The 13,648-nt window shown below is 46.5% G+C and overlaps 1 non-coding gene across 1 annotated transcript; it reads right to left on the reverse strand.

Moving 5' to 3' along the window:
* Positions 1 to 13,267: 13,267 nt before the first annotated feature.
* Positions 13,268 to 13,434, reverse strand: LOC118591689. The gene has a single exon (XR_004945985.1). It is a non-coding gene; the product is annotated as a U1 spliceosomal RNA (small nuclear RNA).
* Positions 13,435 to 13,648: the final 214 nt, after the last annotated feature.

Consider the following 13,648-nt stretch of genomic DNA (forward strand, 5'->3'; position numbering starts at 1 on the left):
TGGTAAGCAAGTGGTTAGAGTCAAGGTTTGCATGCCCACCGCCATTCTGTACAATCCCTGCCTTAGCCATCGGTGAGAACTTCAAGCACATTTTTTAATGTTAGCAGGAACTAAAGAGGCATCAAACTTACTCAGTTAATATACCACTTTGAGGCAGGGGTTCATGAGACTTTATTTTGAAATTTAAAAGAAAAGAAAAAACAAAAAATAAAAAAGCCCACAGACGCTGGGCGGTGGTGGCGCACGCCTTTAATCCCAGCACCCGGGAGGCAGAGGCAGGCAGATTTTTGTGAGTTCAAGGCCAGCCTGGTCTACAGAGAGAGATCCAGGAAAGGCTCGAAGCTACACAGAGAAACCCTGTCTCGGGGGGGGGGGGGAAGCCCACAGACTAAGTATCCTACTGGTATTGAAAAGAAGACAGAAACTCACAGCTGTAGGTGGAACACAGTGGCATAACACCTGCCTGGCATGTGTGAGTGCCTAGGTTTGACCCCTTCACCATAGAAGGAGGAAGGATAGGAACCTGGACTTAGTTAAAATGGAGGGAACCAGTAGATGCCCCGCAGCCAGCGAGCTGAACAGAACCCAGGACCCTTTGTCAACCCATGTATTTTGTATGTTCTCAGAAGCCATCTAGAGAACAAGCTTTAGATGGGAGAATCAAGCATGCTCAGGAGTCCTATGTTAACCACTCCACATGGCTGCTGAGGCAGGTCCTGTGTGTGATCAGGTGCTCAGATATAGGAGCTCTGTGCTCACACTGGGGAAAAGCATGAAGGACCTGGGATGCTGATCTCCAACAAGTGACTGAACCTCTGCATGCACCAGTTTCTTATTCCGTGGGATTGGAAGCACCATAGTCAGAGCAGTGCTGTCTTCTGTAGTGTAGTGAGGAGCAATTGTGTTAAGTCAAGTAAAAGGGAGAGCTGAGAACTGTGCCTCATGCCAAAAGGCCTTTTCTGTCACTGGGGATGTACTTGCCTACTGTTCAAGAAGCCTGGAGTTCAACTCCCAGCAATGCATAAACAAAGCATGGTGCCATTTGCCAGTAATTCCAGCACTCAGGAGGTAGTAGAAGCAAGATCAGGAGTTCAAGGTCACCATTGGCTACCTAAGAGAGTTCAAGGCCAGGCTGTGTTTCATGAAACCCTGCCTTGGGGCACACACATAAACATAAACAGTCTTTTCCTGTTGTGATTATAGGAAAGACTGAAAAATGCCTTGGATCTCTGCTCAGATAAATTCTCCGGAGCTATCATGTTAGTCTCAGGTTGTCCTGATCTGCCCAAGTAACTATGGCTGACCTGTATGCAGACCTGTGGCCTTGTGCATGCTCATCTTTAAGAGTGTGACAGTGAGAAATTGGCTTACAGCTGAATAATGTGCCCACCGTTAGAGCTTGCCGACACAGCTTTGACAAGTAGAGTTCTATGAAAATTAAAACTCAAATACTCCCCAGTGCTCCTTACCATCTTCCCTGCCAAGCCCCTACCATGATGTTGACTCATTAATAGCAGTCATATAATTACTACTAATGCTGTATTAGTCACAGAGGACATGTTAAAACCACAGTGGCTGTGAGGACACATCTCCTGGTGTGTAGGGATGTTATGGATGATGATAACTGGGATGGAAGCCCAAGCTACTGGTGAAGGGATAGACAGGTAGATTTCCAGAAGAACAACTGGAAATCCTGCCAGGATACTACCCAGCGGTATCCATCATTCAGGGCAGAACTGCCAGGAATCTGGATGTCCATCAATATAGGACTGAAAGGCCTGAGAATATGGCTCAATTGGTAGAGCACTTGCCTAGCATATAGGAAGCCCTGGTTTCAACCCCCAGCACTACAAAAACTGGGCATGGTGGCACAAGCTTGTAATTGTAGCATTAGGCAGGTGGAGGCATAAATAACAGAAGTTCATAGTCATCTTAGAAAGTTCAAGGCCAGCCTGGGCTACATGAGACCCTCTGCATCCCACCCCTGTCTTATATACTGATAGATAGATAAATGATAGATAGATAGATAGATAGATAGATAGATAGATAGATAGATAGATAGATAGACAGGTAACTGAGGAAGGAAAACTATGGACCAGCCACACAAGGGAATAGAGTGTATTCGTAGAGAAGATGGTGGTGTGTATAGTCAGGTGTGCATGAAATTGTGAGATAAATGGTATGGAAAATGACAAAGTACAGTCTGAACGGGTAAGCTGTACGCTTTGTGGGTTATATCTCAACATAGCCGTTATTTTTAAAAATAATGTCACAGAAATGTGTTGTGCACCACCGCTCATCCTTTTAAAGCTGCATATATAAAACCCCAACTATGTACTTGTCTTGATCATCTGGATGGATGTAGGTTTAGGGACCGGAGGCCAATCCACAAGAGAAAGAGACTCAAAGTGATAGTCACTGTTCACTGTGGTCTGTCATCACTGAGGCTTGGGGTTCTGAAACCAAGGTCATGTGTCAGCTAAGCTATTTATCTTGAAAAAAACAGAGAAAGATGGAAAGAGACATAAATACTGAATGATACCACTAGCCAGGCACTGTTTCTAAGTCATTAGATACTCATTTTAGATACATAAATAACAACAACAACAACAACAACAACAACCACATTGTTGTTGTTGTTGTTGTTGTTGTTGTTGTTATTATTATCATTTTACAGGGGGAAATTAGTTCCTTCCTCCTGAAGTTCTTCTCATAGGCAGGTTCAGCCAGTGCAATGTACGAAAAATCATCCCCTTCCCATCCAGCTGCCATGGGTGGCTGAAGTCCTGGAACCTGAGATTTCCAGTGGGGTTCTGCAGTTTTCTCAAGATTTTAAAAGTAAACACATCTCACTAGTAATTTTAGGGCTGGAGCTGACAGGTGAGCCAGCACATGTCTCTCAAGTTTGCTTGCAGACCAGTCTTGAGGAGCACAGTTCCAAGAAAACATACACACACACACACACACACACACACACACACACCCCTTACACACACACACAAAAAAACAACACAAAGACACATACACACACAAAACACACAGACAAAACACACAGACAAACACACAGACACACACACAGACACAGGCACATACACACACACACACACAGACACACACACACACACACACACACACACACACACACCATTGCCAGGCACACAGAGGAGTCTCGCAGGGAAACTTTCCAGCTGCAAGCCTGGCCTTCCAAAGCCACAAATGGGGGTGTTCAATTACAGAACGGGGGCAGACAAAAAAATGCGGGCCAAGCTTGCCAGGCACTCAATTGTTTGTTGAATTTGATTTCAGGAGAGCCTGCAGGACCGAAAGATTGACTGCTCAGCCACCGTTTGCATTTCCGGGCTGCTTTAAGTGGCTGAGCCTTTGGGGGGCTTTCTGTCTTGACAAAGGAACCTCAGCACAGGAACCTCGGCACTCTGCAGACTGGCAGTCGCCGCCCACTACCCCCCCCCACACACACACACAATGCCCACTCAGCAGTTGTCTGCAGGGTTATAAAGAAGACCATGCCAGTGCTAGTCTTGATCTAATTTCTAGAACTGACACTCCTGGAGGACCTACTGTGTGCCGCAGGAATGGCGCTGTCTTGACCTCACACCTGTAAGGAAGTGGGTAGGAAATCACTTCTGTCTCCCAGTTCACTTCCAATTCCAGAGCAGAAGACCCACCCTGGAGGTCTCTGTTGTCACTCACTCCCAACCTGCCCTTTCTTTCCTACACTGCCCTGTGTCCCTGCTGAGTCACAGCTGCACTGTTCAAACAGAAGCCACTGAGGGCTGGTGCTAAGCAATAATAATAAAAGGTGGGAACTTAGAGCATGCAGTAGGGAGAGAGGCTCAGTATTGGAGCTCATATCAACACACACACCATCACACATACACACACACACACACACACACACACACACACACACACACGAACGAACACACAAGATGCTCTTACATTCTCTTGTTCCCCTTAGCCCCATTTTATTCATTCCTGCATACACTTACTCAAAAATATTTATCAGCACCAGTGAGATGGTTAACCTCAGGGTTACCATTCAATTGTCAAACCCACAGATGCAAGGAGAAAGACCACTGACTCAAATCATGGCCAAATTAAATAAAGCAAGCAATTAATTAATGAAAGCAAGCTTTTTTATTCATGCACACAGACTGTCTCTCCCTAAAGGGGTTCAGGAGATCAACAGAGAAAATGGGGGTCTTTATATCTCAGGAGTAGGGAGTTTCCAAGTGGGGGGTGGGGTTGGCAGGCAAATAGACAGGGTTACAGCTGCAGAACAGAACAAGTCAGTCCTACATAGACTCCAGAAACAGAGACATGGTTCCAAGATGGGCATAACAAGGTGGTCATATTAACCTTTGGAAACCAAGACATGATTGCCATTTCCTGGAACAGGCAGTACAGAACCATTTGTGGTTAAGGTTACAGGTGGGGCATAGCCAATCCTTGAGAAACAGAGGTTTAACCATAAACAGGAATGAACTTAGATGTCTTTACTATAAGATGGCTTTTAAGCCTATGATGGAGACAGGTGGAGACAGGCTGGTTTATCGAAATACCTGAGACTCACACAGTAGCAGAAGAAGACTGACCACCACAGTTGTTCCTGACCTCCACACTGGCACATGGCTCATGCCTGCCCTGCCCCCATATGTAAGTAAGTTGTGTTGGTCAGTTTTGTTGTTGTTTTTGTTTTGTTTTGCATCATCTTGTCAAAGCTAGAGTCATCTGAGTGGAGAGAACCTCAACTGAGAAAATATCTCCCTAAAATCGGCCTGTAGGCAAGCCTGGCCCAATTCACTGTGGGTAGTGCCACCCCTGGGCAGAATCTCTTACATAAGAAAACAGACTGAGCAAGTCATGAAGAGCAAGCCAATAAGTGTTAGGGTCTGAGAGAAGTCCCGTAAAAGACAACCAGACAAGATGCAATCAGCAAGAGCATTTACCAACATGCTGGGGCTGCACATCCAACACAGAGGCAAAAATGGCAACCCCCCAAAAAAGCTTACAGGTTCTTTTATACACAACTAACGGAGTTTTAAAAGCCGTGTGATCATTCCACCCGGGACTGACGTACTCAAGTGGCAAGCATGTTGGTAAACCCCTGCCAGCCCTAACCAATTAGAAATGCACGAATACGATTGCCACTTGTCTAAGTCAATCCCAGGTGGAACGATCGGGCCAAAGTCACAGTGGCAAAGCAGGACTCACACCAGCTTCTGAGCCTTCTGCTTTTCTCACTCTACCCTGTGGAATCCAGCAGGATGATTGCTGTGTCTGTTTTCCTGGATGCAGTGCTACCCTTGACTGCTGCTGGGGAAGGGGAGTTCTCTGAGACATGCAAGGACAGCAGGAAACTGAAGAAATCAGAAGAGCGAGGCTGCTTAACCCAAGCCCTCATAGAAGCCCCATTAGATTAATGGCGTGGCTCAACTATTTCCTGGTCACTCAGACCCCCTCCCCCTCTTCTCCCACCCTACCTCTTCTGATAGCAGCGTCTCAGGCTGTGATTTCTGGACCTCACGCTGGCCCATCGTAGGGATGCCCAGGGATGTCCAGGAACTCTACCTCACTTGACCTGACAGGTGCTTGAAGGACTTGAAATGTGAGTGGGGGCATCCCTATGTTGAATGTGGTTGGACTATAAGCAAGGGCCTGCAGATTCCTGCAGTGGTCAGCATTCCTGAACGTGCTGAGGCAGGGATTTCCTTTGACTTCCACACGGCACCTTTTTTTATAGTTTGACCAAGCCAAGAGTTGATTTTGTTGCTCGCAACCTGAATAGTATTGAATAATACATAAAGCTATAGTCTAGTGGTCAAACATGAAGACAAAGAAATCAATATATAATTACAAGCTATGAAAAACTGCCACAGTGAGGAGCAGAAGGATGGGGTCAGAGACAAACAAGGAGACTGTTGGGATGGGTGGCAGGGAAAAGAGTCTTGAGGGGGAGATTCTACTTCAGGTGAAACATTAAAAAGAAGGAAGCAGCCTTTTGAGGAGCAAGGGAAAGCACCTCAAAGTATCTGAAAGGCTCAGGCCAGTCTGGAGACTTACAGGAAGTGAGCAGCGCTGAGGCATGGGGAGAGGGTTATTCTGAGTTGAGTCCAGTGTGGGGTTTTCTCCTCCTAGATAGAGTGGTGCGTGTCTCTGAGGGCGTTCACTTGAGGATAGGCAGAGTACTTTTGGGCACTTGTCTGTCTGTCTGTCTGTCTATCTATCTCTCTCTATCTGTGTGTGTGTCTATGTGTGTTTGGTGGGGTTGTATATGTATATGTGTATGTGTTTGTGGGTGGTTGTGTGTGTGTTTGTGTGGGATTGCATGTGTGTGTGTGTGTGTGTGTGTGTGTGTGTGTGCATACTGTTGCACTTGGGGGTTGTATTTATGTATGTGTCTGTAAGATGGAAGCCCATCTGGGAATGGATGCCTTTATTCTCTTTATCATGTGATTTACCATCTTCCTGCCTATAAGTTCTGCTGGAGTAAGAACTTGTTTCTTCAGGATCAGCCTTGGCAAATTAGAGGTCAACTGTCATGGACTGGGTGGCACTGGTAGTGTATTTGATGAGTGGAGGAAAATTGAGAATGTACAGATGAGGACCCTGGGGGTAATTCTTCCTGCATGCTCCCTGCCCACTCAGCTCAGTCCCACACACAGGCGTGTGTATAAATTATCTATAGCTATGGAACAAATTGCCACTAACTTGGCAGCTTTTAGCTTGTTGATCAGGGCTAGGTTCTTTCCCAAGGAATGCAAGGTATTGAGTGAGGCTGTTTCTCATCTCAGTACCATGGTCTGCTATATGATGTTGTTGGCAGAATTCATTTCCTGTTGGCTCTAGCTCTCAAATACCCACTTTCCTGCTACCAGAGAAGAGTCACTCACAGCATAGATACTGGCTGTTCCCAGGCCAACAGGAACACAGCTTGCTGGGTCTTCCTCTGCTACCAATTACGGAAAACTCTCTGTGTCTAAAGTGCTTTGGCTAGGTTAGGACCCCACAAATAGGAACTTCAGTGATTTCTGCAACATCCACTTACCAGGCCAAGTGCCAGAACTGGGGATAATAGCAGGAAGTGGACCACAGGCTGCCTTGGAATTCTACCACCAATGGAGTTATTGCTGTCTACCAATTCTGGAAACATCTGTGCAATGACTTCAGAGAGGGATCTAGTCTCCCCTAGGGTTCTCATTTCATTTCTGTTGCTGCGATAAAAACATCATGACCAAAAGCAACGTGGGGAATAAAGGGTTGCCTCGGGTCACAGTTTCCAGTTAAAGTCCATCACTACAGGGAAATCAAGGCAGAAGCATCACATCTACATCACAGTTGAGAGCAGAGAGAGAATAGATGTGTGCATTCCCAGTGCTCACTCACTATCTCTATTCTTACACAGTCCGCGACCCAGACACAGGGACCCTGGAGGCAGCAGGCAGCGTTTCCCACATCAACTAACATAACAGAGCAATGCCCTATGGACACGCCCACAGGCAAACCTGATCTAGACAACCCCTCCTAAGAGCCTTCCCAGAAGATTCTAGGTTGTGCCAAGTTGGCATTCAAGCCAATCCTCACAGTAAGCATGCAAGGAAAGGAGCCTTTCCTGTTCCTGCTTAGCTCCCCAGCCCTGTCAAATACCGGTTCCTAGCGCACAAGTGGCTACAAGCCTGCTTAGCTGGAGGCCACAGACCTTTATCCTCTCACTATTGTAAGTGCTCAGAACCAAGCCAAGGCTCTGGAGGTGTGGCCTCTTTGGGTTTCTAGCAGCCGGCATTCTACGGCTGTGGCTGCACAGCTCCACTCTGGGCCTCTACCTTCCTCCACTTTCTCCTCAGTCTGTGTCAGCCACTCCCTCTAACATTGGTGTGCAGAAGACGTGGAGTGCGTCAAGGTCCATCTTGGTCCAGGACAAGCTCCCCTTCGGATCCTCAACTTTGTCATATCTTTTGCCATGTACTGTAGAGTTCTTTTTTTAGCCTGGGAGTTATCAGGACAAGACTGTGTGGGGCCATTTTTCACCCTCCTGTGCTCCAAGTCCATGACCTAAATGCCAATAAATTCAGTTAGCAGATCACAGATGGTAAACTTCCTGGGGATACGGAAGGGCCTTTGTCTTCTCTCGGTGTGGAAGAGGTCAAGAACCGTCTGTGACAACTGTGATATCTAGACCACCTCTGTCTGCAGTTATCTGGTCTCCTTGGCAATTCCCTGCCCATCAGCCAGTCTTTAGCCACTGTCCTGTGGAGAGCCCTACCTCGTCTTCTTCGGACTAGCTGTGAGTCATCGAGTAAACCACGGAAGTCTTGGCCGAGTTCCCAGAAGGGAGACTTGAGGCCATCACTTCCGCTTTCGAGGTCCTTTTTGAAACACCAAAGCTTGGGCTTGGTTACAGCTCTCTCCTGGCTCCCCCTCCCTTCCCTCCTTGCTTTCCTTCTTTCCTTCCTTTCCCCCCTTCCTTCATAAAAGGAAATTTTAAAACTGTTCTTTTTTCCTAATATTCTTTATTTTGTGAACAGGGTCTGGAATTCTTAATCTTCCTGCATCGGCTGCCTGAGTGAGTGCTGTTTTTGGATTGCATACATGTACTATCATGCCTGGTTTAAAAGCTAGTTATTATTATTATCAAATTATTATTATACACTATAATGGATTTCATTGTGGTGTGTGTGTGTGTGTGTGTGTGATTACAGTTGTGTTAACTTGCCCCTCTCCCCATACTCCCTGACCCCTTCCTTTTTTAATTTTAATTTAATTTTATTTGTTAGGTGTCTTCTCTGGATGTATGGTTGTGAACCATGTGCATGCAGTGCCCAAGGAGGCCAGAAGAGAGCATCGGGGACCCTGGAACTGAGTTATTGATGGTCATGGCCCCAGAGGTGCTGGGGATCAAACCTGGGTGCTCCCCAAAAGCAACAAGTGCTCTTGATCAGCCCCTTCCCTTTCTTAAAAAGAAAAAGAAAAAAAAAAATTCTTGTATGTCGAAGCCAAAAAAGTTGATCTGAGGGACAAGAGAGATGGCTTAGAGGTTAAAAGTGCATACTGTTCTGCAGAGAAACAGAGTTCAATTCCCAGCATTCACATGGGGTGCCTTACAACCACTGGAAACTCCAGCTCCAGGATAGCCCATGCTTCTGGCTTTGGCAGACACCTGCACTCAGAGGCACATAGCTTCCCCTGGCCCCCTGCACCCCGACACATACATATAATTAAAATAAGTAGAGCCAGGCAGAGGTGGTGCATGCCTTTAATCCCAGCACTTGGGAGGCAGAAGCAGGAAGATCTCTGTGAGTTCAAGGCCAACCTGATATATAGAATGAGTTCCAGGGCTACACAGAGAAACACTGTCTTGAAAAAAAATTAAAATAAATATATTTTTAGAAGTTGACCTGAAAGTAGACTATAAGTCACTTGTGATTGGGCTAGGGGAGGGGTAGAAGAGGTGGTGATCCTAGTCAGTGCAGGTCAGTGTGTGTATGGAAATAGCACCCAGAATCCCAGCACATATACAATTAACAATGCTAATAAAAACTACCTACATGAAAAAGACTTGCAAAGCCTAAGAAACAGATGATGTTGTATACAGGTGACATCTCATTTCACTTCACAATTCCTGCTTCTGACTCCCAAGTGCTGGGATTAAAGGCGTGCACCACCTCTGCCTGGCTCTACTTATTTTAATTATATGTATGTGTCGGGGTGCAGGGGGCCAGGGGAAGCTATGTGCCTCTGAGTGCAGGTGTCTGCCAAAGCCAGAATGTAATGACTCAGGCTGGTGAAATGCTCAGCAGGGTTCGGATACTGGCCTCCGAGCCGATGGTCTGTGTTCAATCCCTGGAACCCACATAGTAGAAGGAGAGCATCAACTTCTAGAGTTGTCCTCAGACCTTCACACAGAAGCAATGGCACAAGTGGCTCCCCAACCGCCTACCCACACACACTAAGTAAATCAGTTTTGAAATGTGATGACTCCCGGTTTAACCTGGGCTCTGATTACCCTAGTGGGGGCTCTCTGGAGGAACGATGAATATATGATTATTAGATTGGCTTACAGAATAGTTGTTACAATCCAACACTGGCTGTTTCTCATCAGAGAAGAGAGCCAAGAACCTGGTCGTTGATCAATCCACGAGGCTGAGTACCTCAAAAGTCCCACTCTAATGCCAGAGGCCTGGAGGATTCCTGGAGAGCTGCTGGTCTTCAGTCCACGCTGGAAGCCCAGGGGGCTGGAGAGATGGCTCCATTGTTGAGATCACTATCTGTTCTTCCAGAGGCTTTGAGTTGGATTCCCAGCACCCACATGCTACTCACCTTGGAAGTCCAAGGAAGCTGGTTCCAGTGTCAGCAAACAGCAGCATGGTACAGGGTAGATGAACTCAGCAGTGGGTGGGAAGGCCAGGCCACAAAACATGAAAAGCTTTCTTTCTTTCACGTCCTTTTATCTGCGCTGTCCCCAGAAGGCACTGGCCACAGTTAGAGTGGGTCTGCTTACATTAATTAAGGAGATTAAGACAATCCTCCACAAATGTGCCAACCGGACGACCTAAGATAGAAAAATCCCACATTAACACTCTCTTCCCAGGTGATTCTCAGTGTGTCAAGTTGATAATTAAAATGATCAAAAGCCTCACCTACCATCTGGAAAGATTCTGCACAAAGAAGAATACTAGAAAAATGGGAAGGGTGGCATGGTGGCTTATGCCTGTCACTCCCAACTCTTGGGAGGAAGACTGGGAATTCAAGGCCATCCTCAGTTACAAGGCCAGCACAGACTACATAAGACCCTGTCTCAAATATATGAAATGATAATGATGGTAATAATAATAATAGGATAAATGAGCCAACATCAATTAATTACCATGTCCCTTACATGAAGAAAAAGGTGAGTCATTGCTTGCAATGTGGGCTGCAATGTCTCCAGGAAGAAAGCTCAGTGACTGACTGTTCAGTCACCTGACTCTCTATTGTCTCAGCACTCAAGACATATATATTTTCATGACAGCCCTTAAACAATTGAGAAACATATCATGGAAGAAGAAAGCATATAATATACACACACTATTAAGATTAATAATAAAGCAAAGATAAAGCACTTCATAAAAGAACTAACAGTGACCATGATAAGGCTCGTAATCTCTAGGGGATGAAATATTTGACATTCTGTTGTGGAAATGCCAACACACAGATTATCCTTGTTCATTTTGATTGCCATAGCTCTGTACTTCCCCACACAGGGCCAAGCAAACATTTTATCAGCAATGGTAAAGAAAGCCCACTGTTAACTGTACCCCACCAAGTAATTTGGTTGAAGATACGGCAGCCTTGGCAGCTGGGTAGTTAGGATGGTTGCTGCACTCAGCAAGGTGTAAGAACAGCACATCGAGGGTGATAATGAAGCACAGTGAAAGTTTAAAAGGTTACACAGATAAAAGCACTGGCTCCTTTTCCAGAGGACCTGAGTTTGGACCCTAGCAGTCCTGTTGGGTGGCTCATAGCTGGCTAGAACTCTCGCTCCAGGAGATCTGGTGCCCTCTTCAGGCTTCTCTAGGTACCTGCACACATGTGGCATACACACAGAGAGACACATATACATGAAACTATTTTTAAATCTTAAAAAATTCAGTGTGCAGTGGTGATGGCGCACACTTTTAACCCCAGGACTCCATAGGCAGAGGCAGGTGGATCTCTGGGTTGAAGGCCAGCCTGGTCTACAGAGTGAGTTCCTGGACAGCCAGAGCTACACAGAGAAACCCTGTCTTGGAGTGGGAGGGGAGTCACTGTGCCATTATACTTCCATCTCCCTAGTTAGCCCACTCACAGACTGATGCCTTGGACTTGGGCCTGAAGCAGGTGGGACATGCAGGGAGGATGTGGGTCACACTGGAATCTGATCTAGGCCGTCTTCTAAAGAGCAGGTGCCGTGAGGAGGAGGACACGGGCGGGGGGGGGAGGTCACTTGGGCTGGAGGCCTCGTGTCCCTCTCTGGGGGTCATTTGGTCATGGGAGAATTTGTCAGGCCTCACCCTACTGTCAAACAGTCCATGAAGGGAGGAGTGAGGATTAAGAAATAAAAGAAAAAGACAGAGACCCAGAATCGCATCAGGAGGGCTCTGGGTCAAAACCACAGTTGCCTTGAGTTTATTCCTCATGAGCTTTTTATATACCAGCAAGGGGAGAGGCAAAAGACCTCCCCCCCCCCCGAAAGACATCACTATAGTGATATTTTATTTGTATGTTAATAAATAAAGTTGCCTGGGGGTGAGAGCTAATAGCAAGCCATAGCAGAAGCTGGGTGGTGGTGGGGCACACCTTTAATCCCAGCACTTGGGAGGCAGAGCTAGGCAGATCTCTGTGTGTTCAAGGATACAGCCAGCATGGAGACATATCCCTTTAATCTCAATACCAACCATAGAAGACCTGGAGGTCTGTACAGACAGGCAGTGATGAGGAGGTCATGTTGCTGGGTTTATAACCAATGAGAAGGCAGAACAGAAAGTCTATATAAAAGACAGGACACAGGGAGTAGGTCTGTTGCAGAGAGGAAAGACAGAAGAAGCAGTGAAGGGTAAGGTTTTCAGCTCTCAGCTATTGCTCTGACCTCTTGACTTTTAACTCTGCAATTGGCTCTGTGTTTCTTATTTAACAAGACGGTTACATCTACACATCATGGTTCAAGGTACAAGCAAGTGTGAATACTTCCTTAATTCCCAAAACATCTAGTAGTATCCTGCAACCATGCCTTGGGTCAAAACATCCTATTATGCAACCTTGCAGGGCAAATAAGCTCAGACTCTCTGACTTTGAGTCAAGACGGAGTAAGGCCACACTATGGCTCCTCTGTGGGCCCCCACAAGAATTCTCATAATTTCTTGTGCCTCAGTGTCTCACCCGTGACAGAAGCAGGATAATGTCATGTCAGAATGAGTCAGTGTGGGAAGTCCCTAGAATAGAAGAGCCATCGTGCGTGAGAGTTTGCTGGGTCAGCGGTAGGAGTCTGCAGAGGCCTGGGGGACACGGCCTTCCAGCTGCCCCCTGTCCCCTCCCTCTGTGTCCACTCCCACCTCATTGGCTTGCCTTCTGCTCCTCCAATTGTACAGTCTACCCTTGTCCCCCCAGGTTTGGGGCCTCATGGCACTTCAGGCCATCTCTGCAGAGCCCCAGCCTTCCCAGCATCAATCTGGACATGTTATTTCTTTAATGCATTTATTACCATTTGAAAGTTTTATTAAATTTTATTTCTTTGGGGATAGCACAAAGTCCCTCACTACTACAAATTATGTAGCCAAGTTTCCCACATCTGGGGGGGGGGGTAAATTGGAGGGGTCAGAACATCCAGAGTGCAATGGATAAGCCTCACCTGGAAAAACTACCTTCATGGTCATAGGATCTCCCCTAACAGGTAAGTGTTGAAATGGGCACACACACACACACACACACACACACACACACACACACACACAACCCTCCTGCCTCAAAATCCCAGATGCTTTAACAGGCCTGAGTCACCATGCCTATCTCTTACCTTTTGAAATGATTGCATTTTGCCATGTATTTGTTATAGGCCTCCTTCAATAGGGGAACCACCTTGTTCCAGTTTGCCCAGGACTTTCCCAGGTTTTGC

Source organism: Onychomys torridus, chromosome 9 (assembly GCF_903995425.1).
Source record: "Onychomys torridus chromosome 9, mOncTor1.1, whole genome shotgun sequence".
NCBI lineage: Eukaryota > Metazoa > Chordata > Mammalia > Rodentia > Cricetidae > Onychomys > Onychomys torridus.